Source organism: Puma concolor, chromosome C1, assembly GCF_028749965.1.
Source record: "Puma concolor isolate L17-30 chromosome C1, mPumCon1.1.hap2, whole genome shotgun sequence".
NCBI lineage: Eukaryota > Metazoa > Chordata > Mammalia > Carnivora > Felidae > Puma > Puma concolor.
The window spans coordinates 45,498,853-45,519,107 of record NC_141674.1 but is presented as its reverse complement, the minus strand read 5'-3'; the positions used below and the strand labels follow the sequence as shown (position 1 = coordinate 45,519,107).

The following is a 20,255-nucleotide window of genomic DNA, read 5'->3' as shown; positions in this document are numbered from 1 at the left end:
ATTAATAAACCTGATCATGAGCGTTTTGCAATTCATAACCCGAAACCCCAATAACAACCAAATCCTAAAACTGGGTGGAAGAATGGCAGAAGGGACAGAGGGGAGGGGATGCATGCGTGTGACTCCAGTGTGGCCTTTCACCTGCAGATGACAGACTCCAGGTTTGGGGAACAGATTGTTTGGCTACAAGAAACCATCAATAATGATTTCCGTGATCATCTCATCTTGGCCCAGACTCCATTCCAACCAAGTTATTAATACACACATTATTCTTCTTAAAGAAATAGAGAAATGCATTCCAGATTGCCGAAGGAAGGAATTCCCCATGATTTATACTGAAATGTTCCTAGAACTTTTTTTCGCCCCAAACATCCATCTTCAAGAAATACTAAAGGCAAATATTTCATGAATCCAGAGGTGCTTCTGGTCAGCATCTGGAGATGATCTTGAGAATACAAATCTGTTATCATTTTTCACCATGGGCCTCAGCTGTCAGAACATGTAATACACATAACCAGCCAGAGGGCTGGAGGGAAGCAAAAAGTGTTCAGTTAACCACTGTAGCAGGAGGCAACAGAAATGAGGGTGTATTTGCCCATACTTCCCCCATATCCACATTTTGTGTCTCTGTTGTATCCCTTTTCCTAACAACTGTTTCCTAACAAAGGTCTAGGTAAAGACCTTGCAGTGGCGGATACTTTTCAAGGGCATAATGTCTTATCACATGGTCACATGGAGGGACAAGGTGGTGCAGTAGAGGAAATGTAGGCTACGGAGCCATCAGATCTGAGTTTGAGTCTTGGTTTTGCCACGTGACCTTCAAGTTTCTTAACCTTGCTGAATCCTGTTTCCACGTCAGTAAAATGGGCTTGTCTATAAAGTGATGACGTAGGTGAAATTATTGGCACAGCTTTTGGCATAGCCTAAACAATTAGAGGTTGTAATTTTTATTTCAAAGCCACGCTCACGTTCCCACTATCCATTCACCAGGTGGTTCAATGAACGAGACAGAAAATATCAATTATTGATGAGAATATGGAGCACTTGGAGTTCTTATACACTGCTAGCTGGAGTGCCAAATGAGTACAAGCTACTCTGCCAGTACCCTGCAAGCTGAACCTAATCAACGAGTTGGCAAGTCTACTCCTAGGTATGTGCCCAGAGTAAATGCTCTCAGATGTTCAGCAAAAACACCAACCGGAATGTTCAAAGCAGCACTATTTATAATAGCATCCAATTGGAAACTGCTCAAATGCCCATCACTAGAATAGCCCAGAGCTCAGCAAAACTTTTCTGTGAAAGGCCAGGGCATCAATATTCGGACTCCGCAGGCCAAGAGGCAAAAATCACCTTATAATTATTTCATTTCTTTTTGGAGTGCCCCCAAAACAGTGCAAAGCAGTAGAGTGATGATAAGGTCTCTGTTGCAACTGCCTACCTGTATTGGTGGTGGGAAAGCAGCCCTAGCTTTTACGTAAAAGACTGAGCATGGTTTGTCCCAATAAAATGTTATCTATGGACAAAAATTTAAATTTCATGTGGTTTTTATGTGTCATGCAGTATTATTCTTTGTATTTATTATTTCTTTTCTCTTTTTTTGCATTTTTAGCACACTCATTTTTAAAAATTTTTTTTATTGAGGTGTGATTAACATAGAAGCTTATATTACAGTTTATTCTCTGTACCTAAGTTTTTTTGTTATTTGTTCATTTGTTTTGGTCTTCAGATTCCACTATAAGTGAAATCATATGGTGTTTGTCTTTCTGTGTCTGACTTATCTCACTGAGCATAACGCCCTGTAGGTCCATCCATGTTGTCACACGTGGTATGATCTCATTCTTTTTTATGGCTGAGTAATATTCCAGTGTGTGTGTGTGTGTGTGTGTGTGTGTGCGCACGCGCACGTGTGTGTGCCCGTCCATGGGTGTGCGTGACACATCTTCTTTATCCATTCATCGATTATGGATACTTGGGTTGCTTCCATATCTTGGCTGTTGTAAATAATGCTACTGATTTTTTTTTTAAGCCTTCAAAAATGCACAAATCATTCTTACCATGCAGGCTGTATAGAAATAGGAGGTGGGCCAAATTTGAATGTAGGTTGCCAACCTCTGGTACAGTGGATAAATAAATTATATAGTCACACAGTGGAATAGACGACGGGTAGACGCAACAGTATGGATGAATGTCATGAACATAAGATCAAACGAAATAAACCAGTTGCAGAAAGTATAAGATTACATTTATATAAATTACAAAAGCAGGTGAAATGGACGTATGGTCGTGTAAGTCCGCATGGTGTTCACTCTGTGAGGGCTGGTGACAGAGAGTTGGAACAAAGGAGATTTGGGGGTGAATAGTAATGGCTGCTTCTTCATTGGGTTTGTTCAGTGTATAAAATTCCACTAGCCACACACCTCTGTTGCACTTTTCTGTATGTAGATTATACTTTAACACTGAAAAAGACCCAATAAGTGCTCTTTCTTTATTTCAGGCCTTCTTTACCTCATACCTAACCAATTTATAGATTTCTAGGTGTTCTCCTCCACTTTAGTTACCTTGCTTATTACTCCGGAGAATCTGAAACACCCATTTATCCTTTGGGATAGTGGAAAGAACAGCCGAGGTATAGACAAGAGCCCTGTACTTAGAAATGAAGAGCAGAATTTAACTCCACTGTGTACTTATCGTGCAACTAGGGGAAAAGCACTCAATCTTTTTGAATTTTATTTTGTCATCTGGTAAATGGGAAAATAATTCTTTTTCTGTGCATTTGGAGTAAAGACTATCCTTGATAATGAGGAACTGCTTTGTTTTAGCTCTATACTTCTGTATAAACTATCACTGCCTGTGGCGTTCATAACCACCCACAATGATCAAGTTTAACCACATCCGTCTTCTTCCTTCTCTGCCTCCTAGTTTTCCTCTTGGGGAGACAGTATGCATAATGGTGAGGCACATAGACTCTCAGTTCAAACTGTGACTCGGTCACTTGTCTCACAGCTTCTCCGTGCCTCATTGGTAAATGAGCCTCGTTGGTAAAATATCTACTTCATACTGTTCCTCTAGAGGTTGTGGCAGTCAGCCTCCAAGACAGTCTAGTCTGGGTGTCCCCTGTCTCCTGTGTCCATGCCCTGGTGGAAGGCTCTTCTACACTATAGGAGGGTTGGGCTGTGTGGCCGTAACATATGGCATAAAGGAAGGCGTTGCACTTCTGAAATTGAATTATGAAAGACTATGGCTTCTATCTTCGGTGACCTCTCTGTCTTGGACCATTCACTTCAGGGGAAGCCTGCTGCCAGGTCACGTAGCCCCGTGGAGACACCTGCATGGTGAGGAACTGAGGCCTGCCCAAAACCACAGGAATGATCTTGGATGTGGATCTTCCAGCCCCAGGTAAGTTTGGAAATGACTGCAACCCTGGTACTCAGCTTCTCTGCAACCTCCTGAAAGACCCTGAGTCGAAATGATCCAGCAACCTGCTCCCAGATGCTTGAGCCTCAGAAACTGATAGTCCGTGCCCTTAAAACAGTGAACAGTGCCGGATGCATGCGAAGCATGCAATAAATATTGACTGTCTTTATCATCTGCTTCCTTAAAACTGGCGCTTCCACATCTATAAAGCTCATTGCTGATGTCCGTGTTTTGTGCTTTGGAACAGTCGGTGCCGATGGATCGAGCACGGACAGTTTACCTTCCTTTCTGTGGCCCCTTTAAATGCCAAACATTAGTAGGCGGTATCTGTCTGAAGAGCAGCAACAGTGTGGCCGGGGGTCCCTATGGGCACAGTTCCCTGCCCAGCTCTTTTTCTCAAGGGATCATTCCAGGCTTTGTCTCTTAAAACCTCAGTGCTGCCCTCTGGTCTTTGTGGCACACCGTATCTTCAGGTCTCTTTCTTGCTTTCTCAGTCTCCTCAGATGTGTTGATGATTCAGATTCTCCTTCTTTGGAATGTGGACTTTTGTTCCCTTTTTTGCCATAGTCTCCATAGTTGCAGGGCAACCATTGAGTTGACTGGTGTTTCTAGAAGCAGAGGCAGAGATGGGGTTAGGGGTGTAAAAGCTTTACTGAGGGTTGTGTCTGTGAGAGGTAATAGGAAGAGAAGCGGGGTTGGGTAGGGAAAGCCTCAGACTGTGATGTAGACGTGACACCCGGGAAAGGAAAGAAGGGAAGAAACAAGACCAGGCTGGGAGAGCTGCAGATCCAGATTGGAAAAGTCACAGATCCAATGCGAGCTGCAGGGCAAAGAGCCTGAAAGAGGAGTCCCAGTCCAGGCTGACATGGCCAGGCCCTGGTGCCTTTGCCATGCTCAGCCAGCAGTGAGGGCTCCCTGGAAATGATAGGACTTCAGCTTAAAAGCTAAGATGAATCCTAAAGGTGCTAATGACTGGAGCCTGTCGGCTCGCTGCTCCTGACAGCTGAATGGCAGGTTCTTTCTTGAAGGGAAGTCCGAGAGGTGCACTTGCATGGCTGCTGTAGCCATCTTCATTCCCATGGGCCAGGCCCATCCTGTGTCAAACACCTGAGACTCCAGATTGTTTGGAAAGGAGATCAACTGGCCCTGAATACAGTGTCAATATGAAAAAAAACAAGGGGCTCATAGGAGTGAGGTGAGAATTAATGATCTCTCGGGCAACATAAAAGGACCCACTGGGGTTTGGTAGAAATCAATTGTCGTTTTCACGGAGCATATACTAAAAGCTCTGTACTGTGTAAGTATTTCCTGTAGGAAACCCCAAACTATAGAATCATAAAGTTGGAAGGTACTTGAATACCCAGGTAATTCTCCCTTTCACGTGCAAGAATTCCTTGTAGAGCATTCCATACAGGTTCAATATCCTCTTGCATATGTCCAGTGATGGTGAGCTTATCTCTTTAGTCATCTCTTTTGTTGCTGAACTGCTCTCGTTGGTAGAATCTTCCCTCTTCTGTAGAATTCCGAATGCTCCCGCCATCTTTAAGTTTTGAAGTCACTTTAATAAGACTACCTCCTCTCTCCTTTATTAATCCTTTATATATTTGAAGACAGTTGTCATTGTTTCTGAAATACCATGAGAGAAAAGAAGCTACTGGAGGCTCTGATTCCCCAGCTGTAAAACAATGGGGTCCGACTGTTCTCGATCACTAGGGCTTCGTTATGACCTAAAAGTCTATGAAGCCATGAAAACTTCATGGAACAATTCTCAAATAAAAGAGAAATCCACATAAATTAAAAGATGATGTGCTCTCTCTGAAGTGTTTGTTGTACATTTCCTCTGGAGTACGTTGGGACTCAGGAATAGTGGGACCATCCGTTGAGCCATTGCTCATTTATGTTGAAATAAAACAGGCTCTGGCTAATTAGAAGCATGCTTCTCAAGATGAAACAATACAAGCTTTCCAACATTTCCCCACCATTAGCAATTCCTGATGTTGACTGGGCATGTTAATATAACCCCCACTCTACATCAGGAAAAAAAAATAAAGCAGGCATGATGATTCACAGCACAAGAAAGAATTCTTTATACTTACACTCAGCCAGCTCACACGAATGCACTAGGCACTCACTGTGCACTGGTATCTGTGGTAAGTTTCTGCACATATATTATTTTTTTCTGCACGTAAATTATTTTATTTTATCCTCACAAGAATATAATGAGGTAGATTTTTATCAATTCCACATTCCCAGATGAAAAAAATCTGAGCCTCACAGTAATCAAGTGACTTGTTCAAGGTTGCCTAGATGGTGAGTGGATGAAGTAGGACCGTCGGGCATGAAGTCCAGTGCTCTGCCCACTCTCCCAGCTACGGGGAAACTTCTTGATAAAAGACCATGCCTGTGTAGGTGGAATATGCAGCTGTTTTAATGTCGGTTGCCCCAGAGGCATACCCTGAAATTAGGGTTTAGGTGAAAGTGGTTTATTATCAGAGGATAAAGAGATACCAAAAGAGGATGGTAAAGGGAGTCAGAGAAGAAAAGGCAGCCAGTCAATTGTGCATTATCGAACCAGCTATCACCGTGGGCTGGTGGAACTAAACTCTGCTGGGGAAATTCTGAGAGCCCTTGTAGGATACAGGACACAGAGTTAACCCTCCCAAGGGGGGAGGGCCTGGAGTTTTTATAAACCAGCTCTGTCAGTCATTGGTTGAGGTCTTCTCCTAGCAGATAGTAGTTTCTTGGCACTGACTACCTGCCAAGCAGGTAGACAAAACATGCTTTGGAAGCCTGAGAAAGACCTCAAGCGGAGAAATTTGGGAGCTGGCAATTAGAGGTTGGGTTAGAGTACACTGAAGTAACGGGCAAGAGGATATGGCAGAGCCCTGATAGCACGTGGTATAACAAATAAGTGCCAATACTTCGTAATCTGTCAGTAAAGATATCTTGACCACCTACTGTGTGGAATAGCACAAGGGTGAACCACAGATATGGACCTGCTTTCATGTGGCTTAGCATCCGAGGAGGAAGGCAGAAATAAGTTATTCTAAATAAATATAAAATAATTAAAGTGTGCTAACTCTTGGGCAGGAGAAGCTATAAGCCCCGCTTTAGCGAAGTCTTACTACAAAAAACCAAAAAAAATTAAAAGAACCCACAAAACACCTCCCTCATTCAGGGTTACTCTTTGTCTCCTTTTACCTCTGACCCTATTTCTTTTCTCCTTATTCAAGCCAAATTCCCTAAAACAGAGTGTTTAGAGTCTGTCTTCTCCCGTGAACTATGAGATCCTCTGGGGATAGACCATTTAAAAAAAAATTTTAATTGTATTATGTAGTATTCAATGTATAAAAAAGAATATATGGATTTGGGCACCAGCCAAGATGGAGTAAGTTCACTCTAGCCTCTCTTTTTCACTGATTACAGCTAATAACTTGTGACAGATTAGAAAAACAGGATTTAAAGACTCTGAACATTAACAACAGCAGGCAGATTGGGAGGGAGGTCCATTGTTGACTAATGACCTATAATTGGGGTGTGGTTAGGGTTTTCCCTCTTATCTCTCCCAGTTTTGACCTAAAGGTAGGTCAGAGTTCCATACTGCAGAGTAGGGACTTATACCAAAATTCTGAAAAGATTCCCCTGTGTTATAACCAAAGGACTGAGAGTAGGGGCCTTCTATGAGCTGGAGAGTATAGGAGAATAGTCCTACTTTTTTTTTTTTTTTTTTTGGCTTTTTTCTTTCGTCCTTGTTCTTCCCTGAGGCAGGCTCCATTTGGGCAGCTGCATGATAGCAGTGGTGGTCATGGTGTGGACATCTGAGTCCCCTTGTCTTTCTGGCCAAATAAACTGGAAGAAGGACCCCCCTGGCCCAAAGAACATAGAGGAAATCCTGGTTCTTTCCCTCCTCTTTTCTCAAAGCACCTTGTCATAAGGGTAGGCCCATCTCTATAGAACTTCTCAATAGCACAAGGAGAACCCTGATTTTCTAGCCAGAGGACTCAGAAAGGGAGTCCTCTGGTTTCCATGGAAACCAAAGAGTGTGTAGGAGATCTTGGAAGGAAGAGTTCTGGAAAAGGGGATCCCTGAGTCTGTGTATAAACTGACACAAATCGCTAACTCACCCCTGAGATGCAATGAAACAGCAAAGCCTTTGAAAACAGAACTGATGTTGAAACCACCACCCACGGATGGTGCGACCTGATTCCCTCCTAAAACAACAAATTGACATTCATTAGAGGATTTTAGCAAGACCTAGAACCTCACAACAAAATACCCAAAATGTCTAGGACTTGATAAAAAATTACTTCACATATAAAGGACCAAGAAACTCTGGCCCACTTTTAAGGGAAAAGACAATAGTCACCAACCCAGAGATAACCCTGATATTGGAATTATTAAACAGAGAATTTAAGGCACCTGATGAGAGCTGTTCTCTATGAGGTAAAAGTGAATACTTTGGAAATAAGTGGTAAGGTAGAAGCTTTTAACAGACAAAATAGAAATGATAATTGAGAAGCAGATCAAACTGAAATGCTCAGTAACTGAATTACATTATTCACTGTATAGTCTCAATTTCACAATGGAAGGAACAGAGGAAAGAGGGAAAAGGTAGAAAAAAATTAAGAGTCTCAGGAACATTTTGGAGACAAAGAATATGTATAATATAGTTAGAAGCAAAACAATAAAATGAATACCTAAGCACCCACAACCAACTTTAAGAACTAGAATGGTATCAATTCTAGAATTCTAGTATTCTCTTCTTACCGTTCCTTTATTTCCATTCTTCCATCACATATGTATATATTCTCTAAATAATTTATTTCAAAATCATTTTGTTATATTACAGAGTTTAATGATTTGAAACTTGCTTTACAGGGTAATGTCTAAGATTCATCGGTGTCATAATCTGTAGCAATGGTTAATTTTCATTCTTCTGTAATATGTGTGTAACTGCCACAGTTTACGTGCCCTTTTCCTATAGATTAGAATTGTGTTACTCATTTATTTATTTTTCCATTACAAGCGTGGCTGCGATGATTATTCTTCTGCCTGTTTTCTGGTACCCATTTACATCTCTAGGAGTGGAACTACTTCTGGACCATAGGCTATGCGGATATTTGATTTTATAAAACAATGTCAACTACTTGTCATAACAATTTACATTCTCTTTCGTATCCTCACCAACAGATAGCAAACTTAGTGATTTTTTTGTTAGTGTGGTAAGTGAATATCTTATCACAATTTGCATTTTCTGGACTTCTAAAAAGTTGAATCTCTTTTCAAATATTTTTTGCCGTGTACGTGTGACTTTTTGTGTGTGTGAAATGCCAATTCATAACTTTTGCCCACTTTTTCTTCTGGGTTATTTGGTTTTCCTAATTAATTCTTTTCTCAAGTAGGTTGTGATGCCCCTCTGTCAGATATCAATTTTTCATATATGTGCAGCCCTGTTCTGTGAATCTCTTTTCTAATCCTATGATTGGTTTGTCTGTATCTATACCAATACTGTACTGTCTTCGTTAACAAGCTTTATAGTAAATCTTTATATCTGATAGAAGACATCCTTTCACTTTGGAAGTGTTTGGCTATTTCTTGGCCTTTGTTCTTTCACATACATTTTATTTTTGTTTATTTTTTATTGTATTCAGAAACACAGTTTTTTGAAAAAAGATACTCTATGCATTTCAAGCTTCTTCCTTTTTTTTTTTTTTTTTTTTAGAATCAGGGAGTCAGCTTCCTTCAGAACATTCTAATGGGATTTTAACTGCAAGTGTCTTAAATCTATAGATCAATTTGGAGATAATTAACATATTTAAAATAATCTCTCTTTATGGCTATGTTGTATCTTTCCATTAATTCAAATCTTCATTTAAATTATATTTCCAAGATCCTTAGCATTTTCTTATTGTTATAGGTGAGTCTTTTATTTATTCTGGAGCTTGAAAGGGATGAAATGAAATTGTATATATTGATCTTAGAAGCAGCCACATTTTAAAATTATTTTACTATTTCTAAGAATTGGTCCATAGGTTCTTTTAGGTTTTCCAGAGATAGTTATATAATTTTCTAATATGACGGTCATTTTTCTTTTTATTCCCCTAGACCTAATTATTTTTGTGTCTTACCCTCGTCTGATGTCTCTAAGGAGCCAGGTTTTGCTCCTTCGAGAACTGTGGACTATTTAGCGCCTCAGGCTAAGAGAAAGAACAAGAGAAAAATCATAGGATCTGTACATGTCTTTTTCATCCAGGGGAATGATAAGATTACTTTCACTTAGAATATTTTGAAAGGATGATGGAAAACAGAGTTATGTTTTAATTACTTTCCAAATCATGCTCATTGAACATATTAATTGCGCTCATATTATGTCAAATCAAGGGTTATTAGATATCATTATTTCCATTTTCCAGATGAAAACATTGAAACTAAAGAATGAAACACGTGCTGGTCAAAGTCACAGCTCTCTGAAGTATCAGAGCTGCAACTTGAACCCAGTCTGTCTGGATAATTCCAGTAAGCCAGGCTCAGTCAAAACTTGAGGTGAGTAGAGGGAGAGGCAAAGAATGCCCCTGAATTTCTAGTTAGAACCATAGAGCTCCCTGGGGCATGGTTAGCGGGATCGAGAAAGTCATGGAAGGTTTGTGGGGGGGCTGGAGTAAATGAGCTTGATTCCTGAGTCATTTTCCTTTCAAGCGGAGACCCGTTTCTCCCTCATGGTCCAGTTCACAGGTGATTCAATTTTTTGTTGTTGCTGTTAATATATGGAGAAGATCATTTTGTTAGAAATGTACTTAGCAGTTTGAGAGAAGCGCACACTGTCCTCTTTATGCTACTTTGTGGCTTGACCCTGTGGCTGGCTGTTCATAAATGCCCCTTTCAGCCAGCCAACAACAGCCACTGTGAGTCCTCAGCTACACCTAGTCCATCCTAGTCCAAGGTCCACAGCTATGGAATTCACTATCAGAGCAAATTGAAATGAATCCAAACCTCCATTTAGGATGCCCTGACATATTTCTTGCTTTGGGGGGAAGTGGTGGAGGGAAGCCCTATTAACAGCTCTATCAAAAAAACAAAAAAAAAAAAAAGACTTTTTTTCTTAAGTCTCCCCTAAAGCTATTTCATCCAGAAATCTGGGACCTCCCCAGGAGTATAAATCTGTAACAGCGGTCTTTTTAAGACTCTTATGTAATCAGAACCATCCTTCCATAATGCAAGGGGCACCAGCTCTATCAGTCAACATCCCAGCTAGAAACAGATGACACTCTCCAACTGAATGATTTGAGGATGGTTTTCAAAAAGAAATATTCATGATGGTATAGTCAAGGGATGCTGGAGTACCCCGGGGCTAGTAACAGGAACTGATTAGAGGCTTATGCTATGAAGCTTGAGAAGAAGAAGCTTAGTTGTCAGAACCTAGAGAGGAACATCTTAGTAGAATATCCCTGACAGGACTTGTGGCTTTCAGATCAAGGACATAGCCAACCTGACGTGATCTGTCATGAAAATAGCCTAAAGAATAAATACCTAATCTCACCTTCCTTCTGTCTTCTGCTCTCTTGTCTCCCTTTGGCTGAACCCATGGAAGCCATTGATCATGGGAACTTGTTGATGGGTTAATAAAGCCAGTGTCCAGGAGCACAGTGCAGGTTGGAGAGTGGTGGAAAGTAAATATAATGGTCCAGTTGGAAGAAATTTGGCAATGGCCACCACCTTTTCCCTTCAGCACCCCCTCTTGTCTTTGTCCAGGTGAAAGATTGATTCCCTCAACACAGATGGCACAAAAATCCCATCAGGTACCATAATGTCCCATGGGGGTCTCAGTTTGATGAAATTCCTATCTGAAGCCTGAAAGAATTCTGGCCATCACCAGGTTTTTAAGGAAAGACTGTGGGTAGAAATAAAGGGGGGGGGGGCGGGGGACAAGAAAAATATTAATTAAGGAAAACATGCAGATATAACCTCAGCTTTCATATAAGTCTCATGAGGCCTATGTCAATAATTATAGCTGCCTTCTTCCACTGCCATTTGCATTTCCATTACTCGCTGCCAATTCCTCAGCTGGGTGACATTGTTTATCTATTGAAGTAACCCAAATCTTTATTCTTATGAGATGTAAGTCCTAGGAAATCCTGTTTTGGATTGCCCTCATTTTCCACTGAACAGAACTGTTGGAGAATAAGATGTACCCCAATGAATCCCCCACAGACACAGTTCTATTTACCACCATTGTGTAATAGCATCTCAATTTCCCTCTGGTAATTGGACTTAGATATCCTTGCTGGGGCAATGATACCCTTCTTTAACTATTGGTTCAGCAACATGAGTAGCCCCGAAAATATGAGGAAGTGGTAGTCTCAGTACTGTCTAATTCAACGTTAATAGAACTTTACTCTGATGAAAGTGTTGCTCCCTTAGGACAGTAGTAACCCCAAACCTATTGAACCCAGGATAATGGTTTCGCAAGCAAAAATTTCTCCATAGGAGGTTGTGTCCAACATAGTGTCAAAAGTGAGCCCTTGTTAGGCCATTTCATCATTCTCTCAAGCCAATTATATATGAATAATGGGACACATGGTAAGACTAGTAAAGTCTGTAAATGGAAACCCTGTGTTATACTTCCTTTGTTATAAAATGTTTTCACTAATTGGAAGCAATGATACGTAGGACGTTGTAGCAATGGGTAAAGTATTCTGTAAGGCCACAAAAGGTAGAACTGTCTTAAGGATGTGAGCAGGGAAGGAAAATCTTTCTCTAGGAATTGTGTCTATTCTTGTTAGAATAAATACTGCTCCCTCCGTGATGAAATGATGGATTCAAGGTCATCAACCAGCTACTGGATAACCAGCTGATCCCCAGAAATAGTGCTGTTATCAGGAGCTCAGAAATGGCTCTGCTGTTTCCAGGCTGGGTGCTCACCAGTGACAGATTAGATTTAGTCAAAACATTTTGTATCCAGAGATAATGCACATTCTAAAAATATCGTTCTCCATGTGAAAAAACTAAAGCACGCACACACACACATGCACACACACACACACACACACACACACACACACACATACATACTATGGGATTAAAACAATAGCAAATTCAAATGAATCCAAGTAAAGCCCAGGTTGGTTTGTAGGGCTTTTTATTCCATCACATATTTTCCTAGCATCAACTATGTGCTGATGGCTCTTTGTAGAGCAGAGGATACAGAAGTGAAAATTGTAACTTCTAGGGCCTAAAATACCAAAGCAGTTTCTAAAATATAAAAGTCGCCATAAATGAAACATGTGCAAACACAAGAAAGAAATTGATTATTCCTGATGGTGTAAGGGAAGACATTAGCCTCAGACCCAAATGTTGAATAATGGCAAGATGTTCTAAAAGGTAAGGAAAAGTATGGTATTTCAGGAAGAGGGAAGCACTTTTGCAGTGTCACTGAGGCATAAGCATGAGATACCTCCCACCCTGATAATGCCAAAGCTTTCAGTTTGGTTGTGCCATTGGAACACATGACCATACCAAAAGCAGTTGGGGAAGTATGGCTCGATTTATGAAGGCCTTGATGATGGAAGGCCTGTTCTGTGGAAGGCCTTGCGAACTGGGAAGTACTTCTGTCTTTGCCCAGGAGCAGGAAAGCACTGAAGGGTTTACAGCCAGGCAGTAACATGATCCATATTGTATGTTAGAAAGCGCACCTGTAGAGGGATAATGATACGGGGCTAATAGGAGCTTATTAATTCAAGAGAGGGAAGCAACGATGCTGACCTGATTAGAGTGTTTACAAGGTTTTTGTAAACGAGACATAGAGACGTAAGAGATACTTAGGAGATGATACCCTTATGACTTGGGAACAGATTGGGTGAAAGATAAGTGAAAACCAGCAATTGATTAATTAATTAATTAATTAATTATTTTATTTATATTGAGCTGTACCTGACACACAATGTTACATTAGTTTTCGGTGTACAACATAGTGATTCCACAACTTTATATGTTACACTGCGCTCGCTACAAGTGTGGCTTCCCTCAGTCACCATATAACACTATTGTAATCCCGTTGACTATATTCCCTTTGTTATACCCTTCTTCCCCGTGACGTTTTCATTCCATAACTGGAAGCCAGTACCTTCTACTCTCCTCCACCCACTTTGCAAGAAAGGAAGACTTTTAAGTGTCTCCTGTGGTTAGGACTTAAATGGCTGGTTTGGTGATGATGCCATTCGCACAAGACACAGGAAATAGAAGTTGGGGAAAAGAAATTTAGTTTAAATAAGCAGAATTAAGTTCCTGTAAGAGATGGAGATTCTGTCATGTATAGTTTGGTAAGTATTTTTTAATTTAATTTATTTTTTTTAAGTTTATTTATTTTGAGAGAAAAAGAAAGAGCACAAGCAGGGGAGGGGCAGAGACAGAGAGAGAATCCCAAGCAGGCTTCACACGGTCAATGCAGAGCTCAATGTGGGGCTTGAACTCGTGAACTGTGAGATCATGACGTGAGCTGAAATCAAGAGTTGGATGCCCAACCAGCTGAGCCACCCAGGCGCCCCTAAAGGAGTTTGAAGTAGAGCTATGTGTCTGGAATATAGAATCAAGTTCAGAATAGAAACCATAGGTTATAAAGTTAAGAGCATTTTGGTAGTAGTTGAAATGATGAATGAGGATGAAATATTTTAGTAACAGTGTGCAGAGTAGAAAATCCTGTGTCTCCCCCTCTATGCTCTAAGCTCCATGGGACAGAATTGTCTACAAATTTCTGGTTACCTAGAACAATGCTTGATACAAAGAAAATACTAAAAAATATCCTTAAGTGAGGAGTGAGAAAGGAATAAACTGAACAAGAATGAAGTGGATGAAATATAGGGAACACCAATATTTAAGAGAAGAGCAAGGGAAACAGTGAGAAGCTCTGAGAAAAAGTGGCCAAGGAGATAGAAAAACAAAACAAGAGGTGCCTGGGTGGCTCAGTTGGTTAAGCTTCCAACTTCGGCTCAGGTCGTGATCTCGTGGTTCATGGGTTTGAGCCCTGTGTCAGGCTCTGTGCTGACAGCTCAGAGCCTCAAGCCTGCTTCAGATTCTGGGTCTCCCTCACTCTTTGCCCCTTCCCCACTTGCACTCTGTCTCTGTCTCAAAAATAAAATAAAAACATTAAAAACAATTTTTTTTAAAAAAAGAAAAAACAAAAGCAAGAATAGTACTTTAAAAGTCCAAGCCCGGGGCGCCTGGGTGGCACAGTCGGTTAAACGTCCGACTTCAGCTCAGGTCACGATCTCGCGGTCCGTGAGTTCGAGCCCCGCGTCGGGCTCTGGGCTGATGGCTCAGAGCCTGGAGCCTGTTTCCGATTCTGTGTCTTCCTCTCTCTCTGCCCCTCCCCCGTTCATGCTCTGTCTCTCTCTGTCTCAAAAATAAATAAACATTAAAAAAAAAAAAATTAAAAAAAAAAAGTCCAAGCCCAAGTAGGACAGTGAAAAGAAAGGAATGACCAAGAAGGTCAAATGCTGCCAAGATGTCAAATAAGATAAAGGCAGGAATATGCACAGTGGAACTGGTGTTCAAGAGAGAAAAAGAAGGGCCAGCTTGCAGTGGATTTAAAAGTGGATAGGAACACAAAAATAATTTCAAAATAGATGAAAGACCTAAATGTGAGATAGGAAACCATCAAAATCCTAGAGGAGAAAATAGGCAACAACGTCTTTGACCTTGACCGCAGTAACTTCTTACATGACATGTCTCTTCGAAGGCAGGGGAAACAAAAGCAAAAATGACTATTGGGACCTCATCAAGATAAAACCTTCTGCACAGTGATGGAAATAATCAACAAAACCAAAAGGTAACCGACGGGATGGGAGAAGATGACATATTGGATAAAGGGTTAGTATCCAAAATCTATAAAGAATGTATCAAACTCAACACCCAAAAAGCCCAAATAATCCAGTGACGAAATGGCCAGAAGACATGAATAGACACATTTCCAAAGAAGGTATCCATATGTCTAACAGACACATGCTAAGCTGCTCAATATCACTCATCATCAGAGAAATACAAATCAAAACCACAATGAGATATAATGTCACACCTGTCAGAATGGCTAAAATCAACAACTCAGGAAACAGATGTTGGCGAGAATGGGGAGAAAGGGGAGACTCTTGCACTGTTGGTGGGGATGCTAACTGGTGCAACCACTTTGGAAAACAGTGTGGAGTTTCCTCAAAAAATTAAAACTAGAACTACCCTACAGCCCAGCAATTACACTACTAGGTATTTATCCAAAGGATACAAAAATGCTGATTTGAAGGGGCACATGCACCCCAGTGTTTATAGCAGTGCCATCAACATTAACCAAATTATGGAAAGGGTCCAAATGTCCATCGACTGATGAGTAGATTAAGAAGGTGCGGTATAATATACAATGGAATACTACTTAGCAATCAAAAAAATATGAAATCTTGTCATTTGCAACAAAGTGGATGGAGTTAGAGTGTATTATGCTAAGCAAAATAAGTCAGGCAGAGAAAGACAAATATCATATGATTTCACTCATATGTGGAATTTAAGAAACACAACAGATGAACATCAGGGAAGGGAAGGAAAAATAAAATAAAAACAGAGAGGGAGGCAAACCATAAGATACTCTTAAATCCAGAACAAAGTGAGGGTTGCTGGAGAGGAAGTGGGTGGAGGGATGGGTTAAATGGGTGATGGTCATTAAGGAGGGCACTTGTTGGAATGAGCATTGAGTATTATATGTAAGTGATGAATCACTAAATTCTACTCCTGAAACCAATACTACACTGTATGTTCACTAACTTGAATTTAAAAAAATAAATTAAAAAAAAATGAATGAGGGATGAGAAAATGGAGCCAGAGAAAGAAAGAAAAATTCTTGAGAAAATTAGATGACAGAAAGAAAAGAAAGAAAAATAGATAAAAGACACAGGAAGATTCAGGAACAGGATTTAATTTTTCATTATTTTTTTGTTGGTCCTCGTCTTCAAAAAAAAATGTGATTTCTTTTGGGTGCATAAGACTGATGAGGGTTCTGTGCCACAGGAGGAAGGGAAAGGTTGTACCTTAAACAGGAGGTTATTGATGAAGCAAGATTTCAGGAGAGACTTAACCAGACGTTGGAGGAAATGGTTGTAATTTTCCATTTTAGCGGCAGCTGGAAGGACCTTCATAGTCACCTTCATTTCGGATTTTGGAAAGACCTGGCTCGAGATTCCTCTTGTCTCTCTGGACTTTTCCATGGGTTTCTATGCCCGGTTTCCATCAGCTGCTGCAGCTCAGGATGTATCCTGGCTGGAGTAGGGAAGAAAGGAAATTGAGGAAGACTTTGGTGAAAGGGATCCAGCATCTGCTCGCCTCTGGGAGCTGACTCAGATGCTCAGCATCTCCCCACACCCAGCTTGTTGTGCTCGGGTTTTGTGCTTTCCTGTGGAGTCCTCTTTATTTTTCCCCCTGAATCAGAGTGGGTTGGGAAATATAAACACAGGAATCATGACAAACTTGTCCATGTGGGAAAGAAAAGATGTCACTGCAGTTTTAGTGGAGCGTCTGGGTAGCAGTTACAGCAGAGAAAGAACGAGAAGCCTTCATTAGGACAAAAACCTTTACTTCTTTTTTCTTTTTTTCAGTAAACAAATGTTCTTTGGTCTTAGGTGGAAATTCAGAGATGAAAAGGCCAAGTTTCCTGTCCTCGAGAAATTGCTGGTGTGATCAGGTCGAGTTGTAAAAATATGATCCACCAAGAACCAAGATCCCCTGGAGAGGAAGCCAATTTGCAGGTAAGTTATGTACATCCCCTCCCACCCCAGCTTGAGAACTGGGGATCCGGGGACAAATGCCGAGAGAAGTCTGTTTGGCGGAAGGAAGTTTCAGCACGCATAGAGTGGGGTGACTGATTTTTCGGCAGCAGCTGAAATAAAAAGAACAGAAGGAAAAAAGCAGAAGTGAAAAAGACTCTTACTTCTTCATTCAATATTTCTGGGCCTCCTACTACGGGCCAGGCATGGGTGAAAAGCCTTGCATGACGTGTATGGGGAGGGGGTGATATCTCCCTGTGCAAACTCAGAAAAATCTCACAGTATCTGGCCCACTGATCCTCATCCTGGGATCCCTAGACCTCCAGAAGTCCAAGAGGGGAGTCGTGATGGATCCGTGGTTATTTTAAATGTCTAAACCCGAGCTGAAGGTATTTCAGTATGACCGAGTACGGAGGGGAGGGTGGGAGTGGCTGTTGCAAGATGTGAAAGAGGCCATTCCCCTTCTGAAGAATGAAATACTTCCCGTTCTCCAAGATGTCACGCTCTGGGTGTGTGACACGCATTACATCCCTTATGCCTTCTCTCCTTCCTAAGCAATTCTGAGTCCTTTAAGACTTGGAGCAGGTGCCATGTTATCAGGCCCGGGCAAGATCATGTTTCTCTTCCATATCCCATACACCTAGCGTTTTCCCTGTCAAAACCTTGATCGCTCCCAGTATATTGGAACTGTTCCCATTGGTGTTCCCCATAAGACTGCAGGACCCCCAGCCATGGGATTATCTGTGACTCATGGCCCACACTCCAGCATCCAGCGTATGTTCCACCTAACATAACGCCCAGCTCATGGAGGTGCTTTATAAACACGTGTTTCATGAAGTTATAAGCCAGAGAAAGAGCAAGAGGGTTTCATCTGCCTAAACATTTTACTTCTGCCTTTTTCCTTTCTTTTAGTTTCCTTTCAGCTGCTGTAAAAGACCCAGCCACCTCACCTCACGCTTTGTGTGTTCAAACTTCGTTTCCCAGCACATACTTCTCCTTCAGTTTTGTCTTAGAACCCTTAGTTCTCAGAGCTGGGGGACCATGTAATTCATCCCGCAAAATATCTTCCTCTTCCGAAGAACTTGGCCTGACACTGCACAGGGCAGTGGAAAGAGTGCCAGCCAGAGGACCCAAGAGTTGCTTTCTGGATCTGGCTCTGCCACTGATTCATTCAGTGGCCTCTACTACTTACTTGCCTTCTTGGAGCTTTACCTCTTTTGTAAAAAGAAGGAGTGACCGGGGATTGGATACCAGGTGGGAAGTAGCATAGTATGGGGAAACAGACAGGAACATTGTGGAATCACATACATCTGGGGTAGGATCCCCCTACCCCACATGTCCTCTTTGTCGGTAACTTTCCTGAATCAACGCCTCCTGTGTGAAAAGGGAATGAGGATCCCTGGCTCTTTGAGCCATCGTGAGACTGTGCGGGCAAATGTACAAAGTGCCTGTCATATGGTAGCTAATGAACAAATCACATTAAGCTTCTTCACCTCCAGGGGTCTTCCCATTTTCATATTTTCGTATTCTAGATTTATATACACAATCAATCTCAGTCAACATTTTGCCTCCCCTCATATAGTTATGAAAATACTTTATCCGTTTAACCTTTTCTTATTCGTTCACTTAAAAATACTTATTCCAGGGATGCCTGGGTAGCTCAGTCATTTGAGTGCAGGACACTTGATTTTGGCTCAGGTCATGATCCCAGGGTCGTGAGATTAAGCCCCATGTTGGGCTCTGCCCAGAGTGTGGAGCCTGCTTAAGATTCTCTCTCTTTCCGCTACTCAAGTGTGCACATGCACATGCATTCTCTGTCTCATCTCTCAAACCAGGAAACTCTTAACTATAGAGAAAAAGCTGAAGGTTCCTGGAGGGGATGTGTGGGTGGGGATGGGTATGATAGGAGATGGGGATTACGGAGTGCACTTGTTGTGATGAGTACCGGGTGTTGTACGAAATTGTTGAATCACTATATTATACACCTGAAACTAATGTAACACTGTATGTTAACAAACTGGAGTTTAACTAAAAACTGGAGGAGAAAAAAATTTAAAAAGATAAAAATCCTCCATTTATTCATTCAATATTTTAATAACTCACTTGGGAAAAAAAAAATCCTACCTCTGCTCTCTAAGTATTGACTAAGTGATCCTAGAGTAGTGGTCCTCAAAATTTTTGGTCTCAAGAACCCATTACACTATAGAAAATTGTCAAGGAACCCCAAGAACTTTTGTTTACATAGGATGTATTTATTGAGATTAGACATTAGAACTGAGTGGGGTGCCTGGAAGGCCCAGTAAGTTAAGTGTCTGACTTCCCCTCAAGTCATGATCTTGTGGTTCATGAGTTCGAGCCCTTGCTGGCAGCTCAGAACCTGGAGCCTGCTTCGGATTCTGTGTCTCCCTCCTCTCTGCCCCACCCCTGCTTGTGTGTGCACTCACTCTCTCTCAAAAATAAACATCTAAAAAAGAGAAATTAGAACTGGGGAATTATGAGACGATTTATTAATTTATTTTAAAATGACAGTATTCCATTTCATGTTTATAGAAATGGCATTTTAATGAAGAATAATTATATTTTATAAGATAAAAATAATTAGTCAAAAGGGTGGCATTGTTTTATATTTTTCAAATCTCATTAATATCTTTTTTTAATATGAAATTTATTGTCAGATTGGTTTCCATACAACAGCCAGTGCTCATCCCAACAGGTGCCCTCCTCAATGCCCATCACCCACCCTCCCTTCCCTCCCACTCCCCATCAACCCTCAGTTTATTCTCAGTTTTTAAGAGCCTCTTATGGTTTGGCTCTCCCCTTTCTAACTTTTTTTCATTAATATCTTATTTAATAGAAGACTGGATTCTCACATCTGCTCTGAAGTCAGATTCTGTGCAGTGTAATGTTTTGTCAAAGTCTGTGCAGAGAACCCGGTCTCACACAGATAGGTAAAGTATAGGAGTCATTTTAATAATCTTATCAGACAATTGTGGATGTTCTTCTTTGATACTACACCAAAACTTGACAAGTGATAATTTCTTAAATGTT

The 20,255-nt window shown here is 41.1% G+C and overlaps 1 long non-coding RNA gene across 1 annotated transcript in view; it reads left to right on the top strand.

Moving 5' to 3' along the window:
- LOC147578040 (uncharacterized) overlaps window positions 1-20,255 on the top strand; it is a 244,607-nt gene that overhangs the window by 50,282 nt on the left and 174,070 nt on the right. Inside the window, exons 2-5 of the long non-coding RNA XR_015254728.1 lie at window positions 991-1,150; window positions 3,286-3,396; window positions 9,828-9,957; window positions 17,040-17,189. This is a non-coding gene — a long non-coding RNA (uncharacterized LOC147578040). The remainder of the gene's footprint in view (window positions 1-990; window positions 1,151-3,285; window positions 3,397-9,827; window positions 9,958-17,039; window positions 17,190-20,255) is intronic.